At 46.3% G+C, this 13781-nt stretch overlaps 1 long non-coding RNA gene across 1 annotated transcript; it reads left to right on the top strand.

Annotated features, from left to right (window-relative positions):
- Nucleotides 1–6451: 6451 nt before the first annotated feature.
- On the top strand, nt 6452–8704 carry LOC125507959. Its single transcript, XR_007283160.1, has 2 exons — nt 6452–7218; nt 7806–8704. It is a non-coding gene; the product is annotated as an uncharacterized LOC125507959 (long non-coding RNA).
- The last annotated feature ends 5077 nt before the right edge of the window (nt 8705–13781 follow it).

Genomic DNA, 13781 nt, shown 5'->3' with positions numbered 1-13781 from the left:
TTTCAGCAACTTAGCATGCGACCGTTCGATCTCAGATCAAAGGGCTGCCAGCAGCCCATATCATGGTCGCGCCTACCACGACCATCGCCTCGTTCGCGCGGTCACGCCCTTGGAGATTTAACGCAGTGCGTTAGGCTATCTGATGTTGGCATGTCATACATAGTCATCACTTAGTCACTCATACAACAAGGTTAGCTATAAGGTTGGCTATAAGAGTATTTTTTGTTTACTTCTCTCTATCTCTTTCTTCATAGTATTTAGTGCATTTGCCAAGGAGTGAGCTCTTCCAATGAAATGGTGATTAGATGAGGTGCTATGGGCATTAAATGGCTTAGCAACTCAAGTCCCCAATGCATAGGTGCTTAGTTTTTTGTTGCTAAGTTTGCTTCATCTAGGTACACGCGCTTATCACCATTTCTTCCTGGGGTCACCAAACCAGTCTGGCTCTTTTTAATTAACTTGCCACATCAGACTTTATGCCTATGTGGCAGGCTTAGCGCTTGTAGGATCAAGTACAATAGTGGGCTATAAGCCCGCTTTACATGGCATTTTTGCATATCTGGGGGAAAGAAGCAAGGAAAAAGTGGAGGAGTGGGCTCTCAAGAAATAGCCAACCTCTACATGGTGGAGTATCGGGAGAGGCACCTATATGGAGGTGGTCAGGAATCGGGAGACTCAAGCCGGTCGTAGCGCCGCAGTTAAAATTATAATGGCAAGTCAAATCGCCGAGCCCCACCTGCCTAGCAGTAACTCACTGTCAAAGCACACAGCCCTACGTTTGCAGCAGCCTACTCCCTCATCTTCTCGCGTCTCTATCGAACCGACTAGCCGGAACTGCCCCGCCTACCACACGGAAAAAGCCCCGCCCTCGACTTTTAAATAGTAGATTATAGTAATTTTGTATCCATGGATTGCGCCATGGAGCAAGGCCTCAAGGAAACGGCGGTACACATGTACGGAGTATACAACACACCTGTCGCGTTCATGTCGCACCCTAGACGGTCGGTCGGTCTGGCACACCACTCTCCGAATGGAACGCGCGTCATATTGCATTTGCACACACATGTGGGACCGCAATTGAGAACCGACCATAGGCACACTCCCCGGCCTCGCAAGTCGGGTGAGTTAATAGAAGTAGTACATACGTTGGTACCTGGACGATCCCTGCAAGACATGGAAGATCAGTTTGTCCATGCATGTGACCAGACTCCAGCAAACACGCCTGGATTGGCTATTGTCTACATATCGTGCAGGCTATGTTGTACATGGCTGTAGTTCTGGTGAGAAATCTAAAAAAAGGTTTCTTGTCATCTCGCAAAATTAGGTGTCATGTGCTTCGGATCACTGCGAGGGTTAAACAACGACAACTGAGTTGGGCTAGTCATTGGGGGAACATGCACGAAGACTACTCGGCTACCATCTAGGTCAAGCTGGCTATGCTAATTAGGACATATATCGACGGACCCCTTTCCTATGAGTTTATCTTTAATTTAAGCTTTGATCCTCGTCTAGTTTGTCCGTCAGGATTCATCTTGTCTCCTTTGGGCAGTCAGGTTATGATTTCTTGTCTTGTGGCATTTTTCGTGTTATATGTTATAATCTGGTGCTTCAGATCAAAATGACGATAACTGCGCCGCCGGGGCACGTGCATGAAGACTTCTCGACAGTCATTGCGAAGGTCAAGCCAGCTCCGGCCGGTAGACAAAAGAAAACTAGTAATTCACTATATAGGCAGCAGCCTCCGCGCTTGCTTGCTAGTGTTGGTCTCTTCACACTGTCTCGTCCTCTCCAGATCTAAATACGACATCGGTGGCCACACTCTCTATCTCCCTACTCACCGCTGGTCACAGATCCAGCCGGATCCTCTCCGCCGAGGAAGGTGAGAGGGTGCAACGTTCACGCGATCGTCGTCGGTGACGGCTCTTACCCACTACCGGCGCGTCCCGATCAGCGTGCCTTGCCGTTCTCTCCCAAGCATTGCTAGAGAGGGAGGGCCTCCCGCCCCTTCTTCCTCGTTGCCGTAGTGTGGGCAGATCCGGCCTCCCGCCGCCCACCTAGTGACATCCCGGCGACCCTCAGGTATAACTTCCTTCGAAACCGGCCTTGCTCTACTTCCCGAGCTCCTGACGTCGGTGGATTTGTATCTTTTACTATTTCTCAGCCCCCCTCGGGTAGATAGGATCGATCGGCTGTTCGAAAACCACCTATTTTTTTACTGTTAAAAGGTAAAACTAGTTCATGCACTCGAATCTAGTAGTACTTGGTTCCACTACAAGAAATATGTCAACTAGTGACATTCTGTCAGTGACCCTGGAAGAATTGTTCATAGATCTATGACCATTTGAGACCAATTGGTCAAAAGCTATTCGGGGGGCTCCAAACCCTAAACTATAACGACCATTTTGGTCAGAAAGGTCATAATTTCCTTACACGAAATGGTCATAAAGCATATAGCACTGGTCCGCTGCCTTATTTCTAGCTGATCATGACCAATATAGATGGTCATAACCTTGTAAATTGTGGTGGGTTTCTATGACTAGGTGCCACCTCATAAGTTTTCCCTATGTGTCATGTCCATGTGTCAGTTTTTGCCCTAGGTTGTGAAGCAACCTATATTTCTGTCATTCCCAAAATTCCCAAAAAATCTCATAAATTCTTTGGGTCATATCTTTTTCAAATATGTACAAAACCTTCCTTGCCTAGTTCAGAAATAATACAACAATATTCATTTTCCTATTCTGTTCAGAAAAACACTTTGTGAAGGAAGTGCTATTTGTATATTATTCTTGATTGCCCTCAAAATTTCCAGGCACTCTTTCCTGTCCAAATCATTGCCGCATGATAAAATTCAGATCCATTTGCCCAGTAAATCTCCTCAGCAAATTTCCAAAGTTTTTGGCCACCTAGAAGCATTGTGAAGGAAGTACAAGATAGGAATATCGTTATGAGTTTAATTTTTGCCACATATTCTATATGCCAAAGTCATAACTCGACACAAAAGTTTAGCTCTATCTAACAATACATGTGAGCTCACCATCGAATCTTTGTTCCTGGTAATATTTTTAGTTTGTGAAGCAACTACATTTTATATTGCTTTATAATTGTTGAAAATTTTCCAGGACATTACCTTGACTATAGAAACCCCCTACACCGAATTTCAGCATAATCCAATCATCTATGTAAGCCTAGATTCAATTTCTATTTTCTGTCCAAATTGGCACATTGCAAGGAAGTGCTATCTAGACACCTCCCATTGTCCTCAAACTTTTTGTGCCATCTTACATATAAAAATCATTGCCACATTCCAATATTCAGCTCCATTTTCCTATTAAATCTTCCTTAGCAAATTTATAAAGTTTCTATCTAGAGAGAAGCTTTGTGAAGGAAGTACGAGCTAGGATTATCCAAATGGCATAAAACTTTTACAGTGCTTTAATATGCCCAAATTACCATACTCCACAAAATTTCAGCTCAATCCACTTATCCATTTGAGCCCGGATTCAACATCCATATTTCTGCCCGATGTGGTACTTTGCAAAGCAAGTGCCATCGAAACTCCTCCATTTGAGCTGAAAATTTGCCAAGACTGTCTCCCTAGTAGATGATCATCCTCAGCCAAAACTCAGGCCCATTAGCATTGTTAATTTCCCATACCGCTTATCAAACACTTGGCTGCTAATTCATGTTTGAGCATAGTTTGGACTCCTCGTGAGATTCTTCTATTGTTATTTTCTTCCTAGCATCTACCTGAGGAGTGCCCAACCTACTAGAAATTCCTAGGCTACCCAGAACGCATGGAAATGCCACGGTCAGGCGGTGACCACGCGGCAGGCATGCGAGTCTACGCGCTTTGGAGTTGGGGCCCTGGGCCACCGTCCAAACCACGACGTATCACCACCAAACCATGTATTTATGGTTAAATAGATACTTATGTAACTCGAAATGATTTTTGGAAAAAATAAAGAGCAAACTATAAGGAAGCTGCTGTTCAAATTTGACATGTTTCCTACAGAATGGGCGAAAATTTGTCTTTTTCATGAGAGGTGGATAAAAACTTTTGACACCCAACCATTTTGTCAATTGTGCATTAAATATGGCCTAGTATTTTAGAAAATTGATTTGTCCAATTTTGCAACAAATATATGGTAGGTCCTTCACAAAAAAACTCATTTCGTGCACTTGGAAAATGGAAAATGAATTTTTCGTGCAAAGAAAATGAAAACTTCCGTAGGAAACATGTTTGAAATTCCAATATGCACCCTTTGTGCACAATATGAGATCATTTGAATAAACTATGCTATGAATTTGGCCATAAGATTGATTATTTGGCTTGAAAACCATGAATCTTCACGCATGATAGCTCATTTCTGAGAACACTTTTTAAAAATAATTGCTGTATTACAAGTTTATTATTTTTCCTCGTAACTTGGTCACATATAATGACACAATGCGAAGGTTTTCCAATTTTTTTATTTTTATGCCCGTTTCAAAATGCGCTCAAAACGGCAGGCTTGACTGTTCCTAGCTAGTGGTTGAATCTTGGAAAACTTTTGATGTTTCTTTGATTAAATAGATACTTATGTACCTAGAAATGATTTTTGGAAAAAATAATGAGAAAACTATGAGGCAGTTGCAGTTCAAATTTGACCCGGTTCCTACTGAATCAACGGAAATTTGTCTTTTTCACCGGAGGTTGCTTGAAACTTTTGACACCCATCTATTTTGTCAATTGTGCCTTCAATACGGCCTAGTATTTTAGAAAATTTATTTGGTCCAATTTTGCAACAAATATAAGGTAGATCCTTCACAAAAAAACTCATTTCGGGCACTCGGAAAATGGAAAATGAATTTTCCATGCAAAGAAAATGAAAACTTCCTTAGGAAACATTGTTTGGAATTCCAAGATGCACCCTTGTGCACAATATGAGATCATTTGAACAAACTATGGCATGAATGTGGCCATAAGATTGATCATTTGGCTTGAAAGCCATGAATCTTCACGCATGATAGCTCATTTCTGGGAACACTTTTTTAAAATAATTGTCGTAGTACAAGTTTATTATTTTTCTTCGGAACTTGGTCACATATAATGACACGATGCGAAGGTTTTCCAATTTTTTGATTTTTTTGAATTTTTTATGCCCATCTTGAAATGCGGACAAAACGGCGGGCTTGATCGTTCCTAGCTAGTGGTTGAATCTTGGAAAACTTTTGATGTTTCTCTAATTAAATAGATAATTATGTACCTAAAAATGATTTTTGAAAAAGTAATGAGCAAACTATGAGGCAGCTGCAGTCCAGATTTGACCCGGTTCCTCCTGAATCGGCGGAAATTTGCCTTTTTCACCAGAGGTGGATCGAAAATTTTAACACCCAACCATTTTGTTAATTATACATTCAATATGGCCTAGTATTTTATAAAATTGATTTGGTCCAATTTTGCAACAAATATATGGTAGGTCCATAACAAAAAAAACTCATTTCGGGCACTCGGAAAATGGAAAATGAATTTTCCGAGCAAAGAAAATGAAAACTTCCATAGGAAATATTGTTTGGAATTCCAAGATGCACCCTTGTGCACAATATGAGATCATTTGAACAAACTATGCCATGAATGTGGCCATAAGATTGATCATTTGGCTTGAAAAGCCATGAATCTTCACGCATGATAGGTCATTTCTGAGAACACTTTTTTAAAATAATTACCGTATTATAAGTTTATTATTTTTCCTCGTAACTTGGTCACATATAATGACACAATGCGAAGGTTTTCCAATTTTTTGAGTTTTTTTGAATTTTTTATGCCCGTTCCAAAATGCGGTCAAAACGGGGGGCATGATCGTTCCTAGCTAGTGGTTGAATCTTGGAAAACTTTTGATGTTTCTTTGATTAAATAGATACTTATGTACCTAGAAATGATTTTTGGAAAAAATAAAGAGCAAACTACAAGGCAGCTACAGTTCAAATTTGACCCGCTTCCAACTGAATCGGCGAAAATTTGTCTTTTTAACGAGATCAAAACTTTTTACACCCAACCATTTGGTCAATTGTGCCTTAAATATGGCCTAGTATTTTAGAAAAATGATTTGGTCCAATTTTGCAACAAATATATTATAGGTCCTTCACAAAAAACTTATTTTGGGCACTCGAAAAATGGAAAATTGATTTTTTGTGCAAAGGAAATAAAAACTCCCTTTGTCAATATTGTTTGCAAATCCACGATGTAAACTTGTGCAAAATATGATATCATTTGAAAAAATATTTGATAGGAATATCACAAAAATACTCATTTGGAGCACTGAAAAATGGAATGAAATTTTTTATCTTGAATCGATCACGACCAATTTATATGGTGATAAGGTCATCAAATGGTTTGCTGCGTTCTGATTGGACCATGAGCATATCACACGGATCACGCATCAACCGCCGTCGGATGCTTTCGGATCCAACGGCCCAAACCCACCCGAGCCGTAACCCTAGGTCTGTCCTCATGGACATTTTCCACCCACCTCCCCGCATCCATTCTTTCTTTTTTTTCTCCCCCCTCAGATCCTCACCCATCTCCCCCGATGCAGATCCTCCTCACCCCCTCGTCGCCGCCACCCACCTCCGCCGCCGCCCTCACTCCCCCCTCGTCTCCCTCGTCCTCGACCAACCTCGCCACCGTGCAGGGGCTGGGTTGTTGCCGCGTGCTGTTCCTGCGGGTTGTCGCTGCGGGGGGCGGCTCCCATGATTCAATCCAATCCTCTCCCCTGATCCCACCTGCCGGCGGTGACCTCCTCCCAACCAGCCCCACCGGCAGCCTCTAGATCCAAGCCAGCAGCTACCAGCTCAGGCCAGCGTGCGCTTTGCTTCGTCGTTCCCCACCCTAGCAGTCGATCCTGGATGCCCCTGCTTCACCGGCCTCCTCCATCTCTTCCGGCAAGATCTGACGCCCCCGCCCACCTTCTGCCCGCGGAGGATGACGAGGGCGAGGATGCGGAAGTCGGCGAGGGGGGAGGCGGCGGCGGGATGTGCCCGGTGGCCATCCGGTGGCCCTGCGTCACCTGCGCCCTCAAGAACAAGCGCGGGGACATGGTGAGTTGCTCTGGTTGGCGCTGCCGCCCCGTACCTTGGTGTCGCCTCTACCACGCCCGCTTCCCCTAGCCGGGACATCACTTTCCTTGCTACTGCCACTCCGCTCCGCCACCTGCGAGTCGCTGACTGTTGGGATCCAAGGTACGAGCCTCTTCTCCATCTAACGGTTGGTTAAATCCTACTGCCGTTTGCCATCACTGGGGCGGGCGCTACAGATCTCTGGGTGTGCATCCATCTCTGCCGTTGTCTTCGATTTCAGGAATAGATGCTAGTTTGTTTTACTCTGTACACTCCGGATGTCTAATATGCGTTGTGGAGAAGGACTGTTTCTATGTTTTAGAGGAAATAGCGTGCATGCTACTAATTGCAGTGCCGTTTAGCAATTTTGTATCTCTTCTCGTTGGAGCAATTTGCACGTTCTGTTTGTATCGCTTGCTCCTTGCTGGTTCAGGTCTCATCAAATAAAAAGGGAAGTCAGCGATGTTGTCTCTATGTACCATGCCAGCCAAGCTTACAATCTGTTTTTATGACTAATATAACAGGGAGGCTAAGCTTAAAATATGTATCATCATCTTTCTATTTGAGTAGAACTGAACTAGCACTTGGTATTTGCATCTCAACTATATTGTAGTGTACCCAATGTGTCCTGCTCTGCTTTGAGTTGGTTCGAATTTGAATGGTTTTCCATGTGTAGGTGTGATATGAATTCTGAATGGGTCTTTTGGCAGGTACGTGGAGGCTGGGAGCGCCAAGGCACACCTCACGGATGCGGACGTTGATCATGGTGTACCAGCTTTGCAAGGGCGTTGCTTTTTGCCACGGATGTGGTGTCCGGCACCATAACCTCGAGCCACACAACCTGCATATTGGTGGATGGATTGGTATCCTCTGGTTTGATCCCAGCAAGAGGAAGTGTTCTCTTCTCTTTATCAACCAAAGGCACTTTCTTCTCTCATGGATGGATGTGACTCCATCAATTTAGTACCAGTTTAGGTGTTATTATGCTATTGATGCTTGTGTTGACCATGGTTTTTGTCTTGTCATGTGCTGATATTAACTGGTAGCATCAGCTCCCATGATTGCTTGCTTGCTTACTCTATAACCTGTACTGCTAAAACATGTTATCCTACTCCATGATGCTGTATCATTTGCAAATACTCCTGGACATCAGCTCCCATGATGTTGCATTAGCTATATTCTGTACTGCTAAAAGAGGAGTATAAACTGGAGTAATTTTTTCAGCCATTATCTTTGTTTTCTTTTGGGCAGATGCTCTCCACTGGAGTACAACTGGGTACTGCATCTCTTTTTGCATTCCTTCTTCAGTCAGTGCTTGAACATTTTTTTTAAAAGATGAATTGGAATACTCCTGGACAGTAGTACAAGGAGTATACCTGTAACTTCTTGCAGTATAGCTGTAGCAGTCCATTAGGAGTAGTTTTGCATCAGTAGCATTATGAGTATCTTCTTGCAGAAACTCTTTGACACAAATATTGTCATGCATCAGTAGCATGTTTGCTTGTTTTGGAGCAGTGATTAATTACTTGTAATGTTTTTCTTGTACGAGAAACATGTCGAGCTGCTCTCCAACCCTGTGGAATGTTGCAATCAAATATTCTCTGATGTCCTTGCTTTTTCAGCTTTGCAATCTTATTCTGGAAAATTATTTCAATCTGAAATTCTTAGTTTCAGAATCTCTATTCAAATTTATTAATTCCCTGGTTACTACTATGCAGGGGATGTTAGTGTTAAGTCAAAAACCTGCATTGCAAGATATACTACAATGCATGTCCTTGTGGTACTATGGGATTTATTAGCTGTTTGGAGATGTACTCATATTGTGCCATGTATTTTATTAGCTATATGATTACACAGGTTGAAGCCAATGCAAGTCGATGTCAACTTAGTCAACAAATGATTCTGACATCGTTAGCTATTGGATTTACATCCAACGAACGGCATCCATCTTCAATCTCTCGTCTTCTTCCTCCAGCACCGCCGGGACCACCTGCTCCCGCCTCCTGCTGCTTGCAGCTCTGCTTAGCACGCTTCGCTTTGAAGCGCTACTCCACCGTTGGCCAGGCCATCCCTCCACCCCTCCACACCTCCTGTTCTTCTCCACTGACTGCCGAACCACACCGCACCAGAACCAGTTAACCCTCGTACACCTCTCCATCTGCGACTCTACTCCCGCGTCTTCCCATCTTCGGCTCGTTGCTATCCGGGGCCTCGCCGTCGTCCACCACCTTGGATGCGCTCGGCGCGGAGTGGTCAATGAACGACACCATCGGAAGTAGACTGTGCGTGGAGAGGTTGACAGCTGGGTCGATGGCTGCATGCAAGGAAATGCCTCCTTATTACGTGCAAAATAATGATTCCTCCATCTGACAGCTGGGACCCACCGGAAGGGCCTCTGTATTTCGTGAAAAACGTTCCCACCGCTGACAGGTCTGACCCACCAACTATATCTTCGCACGCAAGGAAGTGCCTCCTTATTAGGCACAAAAAAAATGAACACCCCCTGCTAGCTGGGACCCACAATAGTGGGAGGCTGACTTGTGGGCCAACTAAGTTGACGGGGACGGAGGGCTTTGTAAACTTAGTCAATATGGACGATTCTAGATCCAGTGACCGTATAATGTCCATCCAACAGCCGTAGTGCTTCTTCAACCTCTGGTCTTCTTGCTCCAACCGCCCAAAGCAGCGTCGGTCGTGCCTCGTGCTCCTGCCTATAGTCACCGGCTGCGATGCCGCGGAGGCCTCACCGCCCCCTACTACTCCCACCGCTGGCCAAGCTATCCCTCTGCTCACCCACACCCCCTGTTATTCTGCGGTGATGGCAGCCTCACACTGCAGCGAACCAATGAACCCTTAGACTCATCTACGCATGGGCATCCACTGCCGCGTCTTCCCCGGCTCCGCGTCGTCCCCTTCCTAGGCCTCGCCGTCGTCCATCGCCCTGGTGCTCTCGGCGCGGCGTGGGCAAGGAACGACTTCCATCAGAAGAGTATTGTACATGGAGAGGCTGATAGCTGGGTCCACGACAGCCGCAAGGAAGTGCCTCCTTATTATGCGGAAAATAATTATTCCTCCACCAGACAGCAGGGACCCACCGGACGGGCCACTGTATTTGGCGAAAAAAAGTTTCCCCCCCTGACTGCTGGGACCCACTGGATGGGCCACCGTATTTCGCGAAATAAACGTCCCCCCCGCTCTCAGCTCGGACCCACCGGAAGTGCATCCTTATTACGCACAAAAAATGAATACTCCCCCTGCTAGTTGGGAACCACCTTGGTGGGTGGCTGACTTGTGGGCCTACTAAGTTGACGGGGATGGAGTGCTTTGTCAACTTAGTCAATATGAATGATTCTAGCTCCAGTCACCGTATGATGTCCATCCAACGGCCGTAGTGCTTCTTCAACCTCTGGTCTTCTTGCTCCAGCCGCCCAAAGCAGCGCTGGTCATGTCGCATGCTCCTGCCTCCCGTGGCCGGCTGTGCTGCCGCGGAGGCCTCACCGCCCCCTACTATTACCACCGCTGGCCAGGCCATGCGGCGACGGCAGCCTCACTCCGCAGCCGAACCAGTGAACCCTCATACTCCTCTCCGCATGGGCTTCCACTATCGTGTCTTCCCCTGCTCCGCGTCATCCCCTTCCTAGGCCTCGCCGTCGTCCACCGCCCTGGTGCTCTCGGCGCGGCGTGATCAACATGTTCAAGGAACGGCTTCCATCGGACGTGGACTGTACGTGGAGAGGCTGACAGTTGGGTCCATGGCCTCAGGAAGGAAGTGTCTCCTTATTACGCGCAAAATAATTATTCCTCCACCTGACAGCTGGGACCCATCGAACGGGCAACTGTATTTTGCGAAAAAAACGTTTTCCCCTGACTGCTTGGTCCTACCAGCTACATCTTCGCACGCAAGGAAGTGCGTCCGAAAAAAACAATTCTCCCCCCTGACTGCTGGGACCCACCAGCTACATCTTCGCACGCAAGGAAGTGCCTGACAGTCGGGACCCACCTGGTCAAAGCGTACGTAGCGTTGTCATTCTGGTCGCGAACGTGTACGTACATACTGGTCGATGTAGAGGCGCGCACATGTCGTAGTAGAGGCGCGCATGTAGCATGTACATGTACATACAACGGCCAGTGTGCAAGAAAGAAAAGACGGCCACATACGTACATACGGGCAGGGTCTCGAACGCCTACTCGCACATACATAAGGCTAGGGCTCGTGTACATGTCTGGGTCGGAACGGAGAAACTGCGTCATCATCGTGTTCATGGGGTGCCAACCGGGTGGGTCGAAACGGAATGTGTCGTTGTGTTTACCGGGAGGGCTTGGACGGAACAGCTGATGGAAACGAGGCTTGGTGTACCGTAGAACCGAGGAAACGGCCTTATGTTCGACCAGCCACGGTCGAAACGGGATCCTGTTCATTGGGAGGGGTCTATCGTACCGCAAACCAGAGGAAACGGACCTCCTACAGTCGAAAGGGGGGTCCTGTTGACCGGGAGGGGTGTGGCGTACTGCAAAACGGAGGAAACAGACTTGTGTTGGAGCGCTACGGTCAAAACGGGGGTACTGTTCATCGGGAGGGGGTGTGGCATACCGCAAAACGGGACTCCATGGGATACTGTTCATCTCCACCGTCAACCCCCTCCAGCATCCATGGCCTACTGTTCATCCACCGTCAACCTCCTCCAGCCTCCACCTACGATTGTTCATCCACGAGCTCCTGTTCATCCAGCCTCAACCACGCGCTACTCCACCGGCTACTTTTCAACCAGCCCTCTCCACGGGCTCCTATTCAACAACCCCTCCACGGGCTACTCTTTATCCAGCCCTCCACCATCTACTGTTCATCCAGCCCTCAACGGGATGGTCCTGTTCATCCTACCCTCCACGGGGTCCTGTTCATCCAGCCCCAACTGGCTCGATCGATCGGGGTCCTGTTCATCCAGAGGCAATACCACGACGTCCTGTTCATCCACCTCCACCGGGAACTGTTCATCCAAACCCCCAGCAACACTCACTGTTCATCCAGAGGCAGCATCGATCGGCTTCAGTTAGCAGCAGTAGCGAAGGAATCGCTCGATCGGGTTCAGTTAACAGCCATCGATCGATTGCTCTGGTTCAGTAACGCGTAGCCTGCAGTGCCATTGCTCGGGTTCAGTTAGAGCCCAACACCTCACACCCACGCACGTGTGTGTATGAGAGCGCATCGCTCGGCCCCGACCACCCACCATAACCGGGAACTCCCCGATATTTTCCTTGCCCTCGCTTCTACCACAGTTTTTTCCATCATGGACGACCCAAAGAATGTCATGCAGCTGCGTCTCCGGCCCGCCCAGGAAAAAAACCCATTTTCTGTCATGATTTTTTGTCATAGAAGTAGGACCCCACCACATCTACAATGATACCGTGTTTTGTCACAATTATTGTTATAGAAGTGTCATAAGTATGACAGAAAAAAATCGTTCGGCCCAAAATGTCATGGATGTGTCTTTTTTTTGTAGTGTCGATCGCTAGATAGTGATACATGAATGAATTGTGCAATCTCTCTCACACGCATACATATCTCATTTCCCCGTGGGCATCAGAATCACACACGCGCACTTCATGTATTTCTCTCCCTTCGTCAAGGTTAGAATTCGTCTTTCTACCCCGTCCTACAAGTCTCTCACACAGAAACACACACACTCTCTCTGTTGAATATGCCCACCCCTTTAATTCTGCCCACCCACAGGCACGGATGTCTCAAAGGATAATTATGTCTCTCACACATATGCCTATGGTTAACTCGAGTTCCGCAACCATATGAATACATACAACGGGATTCCAGCAGAGCACCTTTTGTTTTGAGATCTCGCTCTCTCTCTATCTATCTCTATCTCAATCTCTCTCTCCCTTGCAAACACACGTGCGCGTAGACATTGTTTATCGCTTCCTTTTTCCGGCACTTGCATGCACACCATTTTTTCATCTCCGTGATGCTTTAACTATGCCTCGCACACATCCTATCTACCTATCCCTTAATATAGATATGGGTCACACAAACTCCTTCTCCCTACTAGAAAGATGCCCATGCGTTGCATGGAACATCAAGATGCATTTTTATGATTAGTTTATCTTGTGGGAGAAAAATATGAACAAGGGAATGCCTTATTTGGAAATGTGGAGAGGGGTGTGGGTATCCTTTTGCAAAATTGCCATAGTTTCCTTCCTATCCGTCAGATATAAATCGCATGGCCTATATTGCAGGATGGCAGGAACACCATCATCACCAACTCTGTTTTTTATAAGAGTAGAGATATGTAAGTGTCAATGCCCCCCACCGACCCACCCACACACACACTTCCCAACACCAAAGGAGTAGGATGACACCTCAAAATTGATACTAATTTAGCGACTAGCTTCTCTCTCAAACACACACACACACACACTACCCAACACCGAAGGAGTAGGGTGGCACCTCGATCTTGATAGTAATCTATCTACTCCTCTTTCAAACACACACAGACACACAGACACACACACACACACTCGCTAGTTGTGCCTCTGTGCCTACCGCGCACGCTCTCGATACATCTTTCTCTCCCTCCCATTCCCCCACCCCCAACCCCAAGAATGACAATAGAAGGGTGACAACTCAATCTGATATTAATCTGTCAATCGGTTCTCTCTCAAACATTGTGTCTTTGTGC

The sequence above is a fragment of the Triticum urartu genome, chromosome 5 (assembly GCF_003073215.2).
Source record: "Triticum urartu cultivar G1812 chromosome 5, Tu2.1, whole genome shotgun sequence".
Taxonomy (NCBI): Eukaryota; Viridiplantae; Streptophyta; class Magnoliopsida; order Poales; family Poaceae; genus Triticum; species Triticum urartu.
Note: the sequence above shows the minus strand (reverse complement) of the source record. Positions and strands in the feature narration are given on the sequence as shown.